Source organism: Equus caballus, chromosome 28 (genome assembly GCF_041296265.1).
Source record: "Equus caballus isolate H_3958 breed thoroughbred chromosome 28, TB-T2T, whole genome shotgun sequence".
NCBI lineage: Eukaryota > Metazoa > Chordata > Mammalia > Perissodactyla > Equidae > Equus > Equus caballus.
In genome coordinates, this window is record NC_091711.1 from 19,158,423 (window position 1) to 19,169,176 (window position 10,754).

Consider the following 10,754-nt stretch of genomic DNA (forward strand, 5'->3'; position numbering starts at 1 on the left):
GTTTATATGTGCCCCCTGGACTGACATAGTAAACTGGTGTTTTGCGCCCATCTGGGAGGTCTAGCGAATAAAAGACAGGTGGGCTAACTTCTTGTATCAAGGAACAAAAGAGCAGTGGCTATTTGGGGGAGGCATGAACTTGAAAATATTTTCCCAACAGGGATTATGAACGTTTCTCATTTACCTGATATGAGCCATTCACGTGAGAGAAAAGTTGTTTCCCAAGTCCTGTCAAAGGGGACTTCATGGGGAGGCATAAAACCTTAGAAGAAAGAAAATGAAGGTATCACCAGGATACAAGGGATAATAGAATGAGTAAGAAACAAAATAGAAACTCTTGACCCTTGTTTAGTGAACAGCAGATGAGAGATTCCCTTTCATGGTGGTGTGCGGGTCTTCTGACCTATCTATGGTGAAATGCTCACAAGAGAATAAGCCAATGTCAACCTCCTGCCAAGACAATGCAGGATCACTCTGGCTGTACTTGCCAAGTCAGAATATTTCTTCTTTTTTCTCTCCTTCCTCTCTTTCCTTTCCAAGTTTCCAAACCTGAAGGGGTCACAAACAGAAGTTAGGAAGGTGCTGGATGGGACCAGAGGAAGAGCCTAAATGAAGAAAGAAAGAAGAAGGTGATCAGGCCCTTCTTATTCAACTGCTGGCTTCTTACCTGGAGCAGAATGAAACGGGGAGATTGCAAAGGCCTTAGCTTTTGAATCAAGTTCAGAATTTTGATGATGATTCAAGATTGGGCAATTTAATTAATAAAGTGAGACTAATTTTGTGACCTGAATGGACTATAGATGTATTCTCTACGAGAAAGATGACAGAATTTATGGCACCTTCTTAAGATTTCACACAACGCAATGGAAGAACTAACCCCACTGTGGGGAACTAAGAGGAGAGTGAAAGGCAAACAGCTTAAAAAACATCCAATGACGAAACTTTTCAATTTCCATTCCTCTTTCCAACAGGTCTATTATTCCCGTATGAGTGTTAAGGAAATTTAGTAAACTATTACTTGCCTTTAACATGGTCCTTAAACTTACTAAATAGGATGGGAATCAATGATAAAAACTTGTGTGATGTTTCAATTGGTAATAATTCCTGAAGGTAATTATAAGTCTTTTCCATTTTATTGCAACTTTTCTATATCTTATCCACTGGGAAAGATTCAGATACTCCAGGAAAATCTTTTATTAAAGAAAGACAAACTACTTGTCCCAAATCCTCTAATAATTTAATAAAATATTACCATATCTAATAATTTAGCAAAACCTAATAATTTAACAAAAACATCAGATAAGCAGCTTAGTTAATTGTGATCAATTAAATTCAGTCAATCCTTTTCTAAAGTTGTCCATCTATCAGTGACAACTCCATTTTTTTCTATTCAAAGATGTATTTTTAATATAAAACCTTTTGTTCAGACATAGGTCCTGAAGTCATTTCTTATACATTGAGCTCTGTATTTCCTAGTTCTGAAAAGAAAACTTGTTCAAGTATTTTTATTTAGAATTTCTATGGATAAATATTCTGGTATCTCAATTTTCTAAGGCTGTTGCTGTTAACACCGACTTCACATTAGAATCATCTGGAGAGTTTTCAAAATGCTTGTGCCAGACAAACTGAATCCAAATATTTTGGGATGGGGTATATCAGTTAGTTAGTTTTGTAGAACAAATAGTCTTAAAACTTGGGGGCTTAAAACAAGAAGAATTTAATTGTTCATTATTCTGCAATTTGACCAGGACTCAGCTGGGCAGTTAGTCCGCTAGAAAGCTATATAACAAGAAGTCAAAGAGTTGCTGGAACAAACATTCTTCCAATAGATGCTGAGATGGATATAGAATCCAAGACCACAGGAAAGGGTGCAGGAACAGGTAAACCAGGGGCTGAAACAGAGAGAATCAAGACATTTAAAGTAACCATCAAATTAGCTATCAGAGTCAAAATTTAGAGTGTAACAAACAAGTTAAATTCATTACAGGACAATACTGCAATACAGAAAGTTGTATTTCTAATTGTTTTGAATGAATAAGAGGTCATTCATTCCCATACAGAGAAGAAACCCACACATACAAAATAATCGAAATAAAATAGGAAAACAAATGATTTAATATAACCATGGATGGTTTTTCTAAGACCACAGAGAATGATTATAATTATCTTCATGAAATATTAATTCCAAAGTCTTAGGCCATGCCAATCTTTCTATAAAAGTTCACACAATAGCATATATTTGTAAATCAGTGCAGTTTGGTTTTAGAAAATCTCTTATGTTTTTTTCTCACTTGAATGTCAAAACTGAGTAGCTTCTTTCTGGAATCAGTTACGTTAACAAAATATTCTGTAGTTTCAAAATTAGGTTTGTAAGAGATGAAAAGTATTTTCATAACTGGAATTTCATAAGAGTAGAATTTAAACACTGTTGAGTAGGTAATCTCTTTTGCTCTTGAGAGACAAATTATACTTGTTATGAAATATATCCTATTTGTAGGAACTGTCAAATTCCTTATATCAAGAATAACACATTGCTACCTGACCACTATGATCTTCAATCAGATACATTTTTGTAACATAGGTTGGATGACTAGAATATTAGCAATGAGTGAGTCATTTTGGCTCAGCTTCTTGTTCTTTGAAACAGATGGCTTCTTTACAGAAAAATCCACAAACAGTATAGACATCCTCTTGTGTGAAACTCTTACCTATGAAAAAAAATGAAGCATGAGTTTATTCTCTTCCTCCATTTACCTTATTAAAGAATTACTGGTACCTACAAAATGGTTATTTCCATCTGGATGTCCATGTATGTAAATGTTTTATGGGTTTTCCACAACTATATAATAGCTTAGTGGATCATTTACTCTAAAAAATTAAAATGTCTAGAAAGAATTATTAATATTTAAAATCGAGGAAAAGGGGGCTGGCCCGGTGTAGCAGCGGTTAAGTTGGTACGTTCCACTTCACTGACCTGGAGTTTGCTGGTTTGGATCCTGGGTGAGGACATGGCACCACCTGGCAAGCCGTGCTGTGGCAGGCGTCCCACATATAAAGAAGAGGAGGATGGGCACGGATGTTAGCTCAGGGCCAGTCTTCCTCAGCAAAAAGAGGAGGATTGGCAACACATGTTAGCTCAGGGCTAATCTTCCTCAAAAAAAAAAAAAAATTGTGGAGAATAATTGTACTCTGTTTTAATGTGACGATATCTGTTAAAGCTAAAAGGAAATACAGAGAAGCCTCATAGTTTTTCTTCTATATTTACTTTGGAAAAGTTTACAAAAATATGTTTCATAAGGAAAATTAAAAATTACCATGTATCTTTGCTCAAGGCATTTTTCTGTCTTTTTTTTTTTTTTTTTTTTTTTTTGAGGAAGATTAGCCCTCAGCTAACTACTGCCAGTCCTCCTCTTTTTGCTGAGGAAGCCTGGCTCTGAGCTAACATCCGTGCCCATCTTCCTCTATTTTATATGTGGGACGCCTACCCCAGCATGGCTGCTAAGCAGTGCCATGTCCGCACCCGGGATCCGAACCAGAGAACCCCGAGCCGCCGAGAAAAGGAACGTGTGAACTTAACGGCTGCGCCACTGGGCCAGCCCCGTGATAAAGGCATTTTTCAACACAGAGGTTGTTGGTTCACAAGGATACCTTAATCACAGAGTACACTGTAAAATACTAAACAGCAATTCTGCCTTTGAGCAAGGAGCTAGGAGTACTCCAGCTTCAGCTGATAATTTATGTGATCCTGCGCTCAGTTCCAATTTTCTGAATAATAATTTTTAAAACTTTATTCTAGGATTATCTGTCAAATACATAAGAGGCTTCGTGTTTCTGAGGTCCCAGTGTCATCCACAGAATGAGCAACAAATGAGAAATCTATTTTTAAAGGAACAGGATACTTTGGGAAAAAGTTTGAGTAGAAAAGTTTCTCAACAAAGTGTTACTTCAGCTCTAGAAGACTACATTATAAATATGTATTTATTGGATGATTTTATTTAGTAGACAGTTTTAATACTGAATATATTTCAAGATCCTGAACAAGAAGCATTATATAGTATAAAATTATAGAGAACAATGATATTGAAGAACAGTGATGAGAACAGAAAATAGGTAATAAAAGAAAGCACTGTATCTGTTATTGAAGGGATGGAAATTAATATATAGCCAACAAACTCTTACCGTTCTTTGCAATCAAGGACATGTGATGGTTTTCAAAGAAATTCTTATTGGGTTATAATAATCATTTAAATTTTAAAATACAGATTATCTTTCTGCAGATGATTGTGTCTGATGTTTTCCCAGCAGGCTTAGTTTTAAAGGAAAGAAGAATGCATTTTAAGAATAAGTAGACAAAAAGATAACTATAATTCTATCTTCATTAAACATAAAATATTTTAGGGGAATTTACAAGTTTTCATGGGAATTTATCTTAGAGAAAAATATAAAGGAAATTAATATTATAAAGGGAGTCCGTCAAGTAGTTACTGTGAGTTCATTGTAGAGACCCCAGAACATAACGAATTATAGAATATATAGAAACTTTTTAAAATGATCATTTCAAAAATGTGTGTGTGTGTTTGAACAGGCATGTGTAGTTGATCAGAGAAAAATGAGGGAACTTAAGGAAGAGGCAACTATGTTTTATTTATATCTCTATAACTGGTTGATTGCATTGATGCATCCAGTTAATGGCTTGACCATATCTGACAACCTTTGCCGTGTCACTTAGTTATCCTCTCCCATTGACTCTGGGCTGGTCTTGTGGCTTTGTTTTTGCTAACAGAAAATGCTGGTTACTAGTGTGAAAGTGATGGTATGCTAGTTTTGAACTTGTATGCTTCTATTTACCCTCTTGAAACTCTGAATCTACTATGAGAACAAGCCCAGGGACGGATTGCTGGAGGAGGAAAGACCAAGTGAAACAGACAAGTCACCTCAGCTGAGGTCACCCTAGACCAGCCGGGTACCAGCCAATCTGCTAGCTGACCACAGAAGCATAAGCAAGCCCAGCCAAGAGCATCCAAGGGAGCTCAGTCAGCAGATCCCCACAACTGATCCCATATTCATGGAAAGTAATAAATAGCTGTTATTTTAAGCCACTAAGTTTGGAGGTAGTTTGTAACATGACAATATTATGGTAATAGATAATATACAGAAATATGTAGCTTATTTTTCAAACTAAGTTTTGAGAATGGAAGGGGGTACTATCAATAATAATACTGGGCAAGTAGGCATAAGCTGGCCCTGCCCCAGTAAAACCAGGCATACAGTCGTCTTATTTCTATAGTATTCAGTGTCAGTCATTATCCAAAGTTGTTTTTTTTTACTTATTATATTTGTGTTTTCTTTATTGGGGTGTAAGGATTTGAAAAATGTAGAAAAATGAAATGAAAAGCTATTACCACCTTTAACAATATGTGTATTCATCTTTCAGCTATGAATAATACAAACACAACTCAAAATGACTTACAAAATAAAGATGTTTAGGATGTCACATAAAGAGTTAAGGTTGGTTGATTTACTGACTCAACAATCTCACCAAAAGTCCCCCAAACAAGCAAACGAAAACCTCAAACCTTCCTTTATTATAATCTTTCCTAGCTCAATAAATGGCATCATCATCTGTCCAGTTCTCATAATTTGTTTCCCCTTCTCTCTCATTTTATTCATCAGCAAATCCTGGTGTCTTAACCTTTGAAATATACACAGAAAACGCCTACATTTTACTGGCTCCATTACTACCATCTTGATCTAAGGCGCCATCCTCTCCTGCTGAATGATTGCAATAGCCTCCTAATCTGTCTCTCAGCTTCAAACTTTATATCCTACAGTCTATTCTTAACTGCAGAGTGATCCTTTCACACTTTGTCACTTCTCTGCTAACAGCCCTCCACTCCTCCCAATTAACTAAAAGCTACAGTGTTCTAATACTGTGTTGATTTCAGCAGCCACTAGCCACACATGGCTGCTAAGTACTTGATATTAATTGGTTCAAAGGATGGTATGCTTTAAGTATAAATGTACTCTGGATTTGAAAGATTTATTACGACAAAAAAGAATGCAAAATATCCCATTAATAGTTTGTATGTTGATTACATGTTTAGAAAATAGTGTTTTGCATATATTGGATTAAATAAAATATGTTACTAAATTAATTTGGTTTTGTTTTACTTTTTTATGTGGCTACTAGAAACTGTAAAATCGTACACGTGTCTTGCAGTATATTTCTACTGGCCTGCCCTACTGGTTTAGTTCCTATTTCCACTCTGAGTTAATCTTTTACTATGCTCCTCCACCTTGTTCACCGCGCTCCAACCACCCTTTTGTAATACGCTTTTGTGACCTTCTTACTGTTGTGGAAACACCAGGCATACACTTGTTAACATTTAGGAGCAATTTTCAGTTTTGTGTAAACAAATAAAATTTGGAATCTTCTTAAGAAAAACAATATGAAATTCTTACTATAAAATAAAGTAAAAAGTAAATATTTATTAGAACAAAAAATCATAAATTATAATTCTTAAAAAACAGAAAATACTACAAATATCAAAAATTCTAGACTCTAGAGCAATAACATGATATTATGGGCACCATAATTCGTAATATTATGAGGTCTGTGGCCTTTCACCGTTAGGTCACAACTCTCAAAGTATCAGTTCTGTAGGCATTGTAATTATTTCTAGAAGTCATCCCTATGTAGGGATGATGAGTCATAACGTAACCATAAATGGAAGTGACTGAGAATTATATACATATATCCTACCAAACTCATATCATATATAATCATGTTAAAAGTCTCCCCAGGGGCTGACCCCGTGGCCAGTGGTTGAGTTCTTGAGCTCCCCTTCAGTAGCCCAGGGTTTCCCCGATTTGCATCCTGGGAGCAGCCATGACACCGCTCATCAGGCCATGCTGAGGCGGCATCCCACATGCCACAACTAGAAGGACCCACAACTAAAACTATACAACTATATACTGGGGGGCTTTTGGGAGAAAAATGAAAAATAAAATCTTTAAAAAAAAAAAGTGTCCCCAGCTGAACTTCTTTTTAGCTGGTTTTCCAAAAACGCCTGTGGCACTTGTACATCACTCTACAAAAATAAGAGTACAATGGAGGGGAATTTGAAGTTAATAGACAGTGACCTTACCCAACTGAAGCATAAATGACCTGATTTCGGAAAATTTCACAAAACCATGTGACCATTTGATCATATTGGTAGATTTGTAGTAACTACTCCCCTGAGGATTTTGAACGAGTAATGCCCTCACTTCCTTAAAGTCTCCTTAGATATCACCTTCCCAGTGAGGCTTACCCTGGCCAATCGATTTAAAATCACTACCATCCACAGCTTTCCTGCTGTGTCTTACTCTGCTTTATTTTTTCCATAGACCTCCATATACTGTAAAATTTCCTTTAATAAGTTTTTCTTGGTTGGTTGATCGTCCCTAATATTACTGGAATGTAAACAGCATGAGAACAAAGATTTTTATAGTTTTGTATGTTTTTTTTTTTTTTCTGATTCATTCCCAACACTTTGAATCATGCTTAGAGCAGAGTAACTACTCAATAAATGTATATTCAATGAACAAGGAAGCCAGAGCCTTTTATCTTTCTTATCCGCCAACCTCATTGGTCTTCGGGTTTTTCTCTTACGTTTTCGAAATGATGCCTCAGATTCATCTTTTCAAACAACTGGGTACAAAAGAAGGACAAGAAAGTTTTCCTTTTTGGTTCTCCTTTGCATTGGTCTAACTCATTAATTCTTGCTTTAACATCAACCATTTTCTTCATTATGCCTTCCTGTGGTAAATTTTATTGTTCCTTTCCTATCACTGTGTCTTGGATGTCTGAGTTACTTTTCCTTCTTTTTTTCATTTTTCCTTCAGGTATATGTACTAAGTTTATGAATTTTCCTTTGAGACCTATTTAGCTATACCATACGTTTTTATATGGCAGGCTTCGATTACCATATTTTAAAGATTTTGCAGTTTGTGACTGAATTTCCTCTGTGACTCCTGAGTTGCTTAAGAGACAGTTTCGTGTTTTGTGTTGATGTAATTTACCGATGAATAAGACAATGAGGTTCTTTTTAGATATATAGTTTTTACTGCATTGTGATGAGAATTTGGTCAACTATTCTTATTTTTTAAATATATTAAAGTTATTTTTGTGGCCTAATAAGTGGACGTTTATCATGAATGCTCTACCTACAGTCATATTTTTAAAATATTGCTGCATTTCTTAACAAACACATAGTTTATTCCAGTTGGATCTGTTATTTCCATTAGGCTACACAGTTAAATAATCCTACCTAAAACTAGGTATCACTAAACCAGAGGAGACTTCAAAATTGATGTCACTGGAAAATTAGAATGTTCTAATGGGACTATAAAATAATTTATTTAGCATCTTATTATAGATAAAAATGCTAAATTAAGAGATTTCTTCTGTCTGTCACTTAGGAGCACAAGAAAGAAGAAACATAAATAAAATCTAGTTAATTGATATTTTACCATAAATTCATTCATAGAGAAGAAAGAAATTTTCTACTTATATCACAGCTGCTAAAGAATACTGTGAAAATTGTCACTGAACTCATTCAACACGTAGATTTAAACATTAAGAGCGTATAATGGCTTTGGTGTATTTGATCCAGTAAAAGTTTTGTCCAAAAGATAAGTGGGAAAGGGGCCATTGGAGTGCCTATTTTCCTTTTCCTATAAAGTGCAAATTATTTATCATGAAAATGTATGAGATTATCACAAGAATAATTAAGCATTTATAATAATATCAGGACAGTGTTCTGTAATACCTCTCCATAAAAGTTTTAGCAAAAAGAGGAATGAAGATTATTTCAGTAAGCCAAATTTTATCATTCAAATGGAAAACTAGAAAAATCCATTTTTCTTTAACCTTAAATTGATCTAATTGCTCAGTATTCGTGATAAGCTCTTTGTAAATACTGTATTATGTCTTATCTATTTCTGAAAAGGCAAAACCAACACAAAGAATCTTTCTATAGTTTTTTTCGGTGGCATATCAGACTAACTTTCTCTGAATTCCCACTGCTTTAAAATGTGATTTCAAGTTCTACTGGATTTGTAGGTGAGACAGATTTCAAGGATTTTGAACTCGAGTGCATTCTGATTATTTTTCTTTCCTTAACAAAATTGCAAGGAAACTCCGCTCCTTATAAAACATTGTTGTAGAAATGGAGCTGACTGGCTACAGCTTTATATACAGCTTGGCTTTTCCTGTGGGAGATGAATAATAATTGTTTTGTTTCCAGAGCATCACAGAGTAATATGAAATTTGCAGAGAATAATAAACAGAACCTAGGCTTAGCTCCTGCCTCTAAATCATCAGCCAGAGCAAATGAGCATGGGATGTCGCACAAAGTGAATGGAATATTAACTCTTTGCAGTTGAAATGAAAATATTTCACCTGCTCACATATTTCAAAATGATATTTGAAAGAGACGCCTTGCTTTGGTTGATGATATTTTACTCACTATGCATTACAGAAATTGTTGTTTATCAACAAGATTTCCTACTGATATTTTCCTCTAAGGTTTAATCTTAGGCAAAAAGAGCTTGCTTGAATTTACATTTTTAATGAGTTTCTATGGAAGTTTAAGTGGTTCATGGAATCTTAAAAATATATTTTATTATTGACAGAGGAGTATTTCAAAATGCTCAGTTGTGATATGGAAATGTGTGATTTAGAGGTTGCTGAATCTATTTAATTTGAAGGGTTGCATTTCCATCAAGATTCCTGGTTCTGGAATACCAAGGCTTGAGGCTGGGATTAAGCTTTTACTCTCTCCACGACTTTGTAAAATTACTACCTATTGAATATAATGAAGGTAATAATTGACCCTGACAGAGATGCTATGAAAATTAAATGAAATAGCCCAAGCAAAACACCTTACACAATGCCAGACACATTGAATGTTTGCTAAATGATAGATGCTATTAATGAAAGTGAATTTGTAACATAGTGAAAAGAACCCTGGCCAAGAAACACTGAGCTCTTCTTAATAGCTCTGTAATCTCAGGAAAAAACAAGTAAACTTTCTGAATCCATTTTATTATCCATAAAATAAGTTTTCATTAATTCTTTGGATATCAAATAAAATTGATATAAAGACAAAATAAAGTAATATATATGGTTATGTCATACAATCAGATGGACTTTTATTTAAGGGTCTATTCATTTTGTCATCTTCCTTCACAGAGAAATTTCCTCTAAAATCATGAAACTAGTGAATGTATTCTATATAAGTTTATATTTGAAATAAATGAAAACTCAAATTTAAACTGCAATTATATGCAGAATTTTCATGTATCTAAATATTTTTCATGATTTGGCTTTTATAGAAATGTGTTTTTCATTGCTATTTCACCTTATTCCTAGCAGTTAACTATCAACCACGTATTCAAAATAGTTTACTTCTCCAACCATTTGCTACAAGTGCCATACTACTTTTATTCCTTTGGAACACTCTGGTTATAAAATTTAGCATAGGAAAAGCATGAAACTGAATGTACATCTCAAGTAAGCTATTTTGGTCACCATATCTCTCAGGAACAGCTTGATATAGATTTATAATCCATCTTTAAAATTGATGAACTTTAGAGTTTGGAATGGAAATGAAATATTTAGGCACTCAAACTTTAACATGATTTAAATAGCCAAGTAGATGTTAGAGGGCTAGTTTGGAAGAAATAAAGAAAAAGAAAAAGAAGGAAAG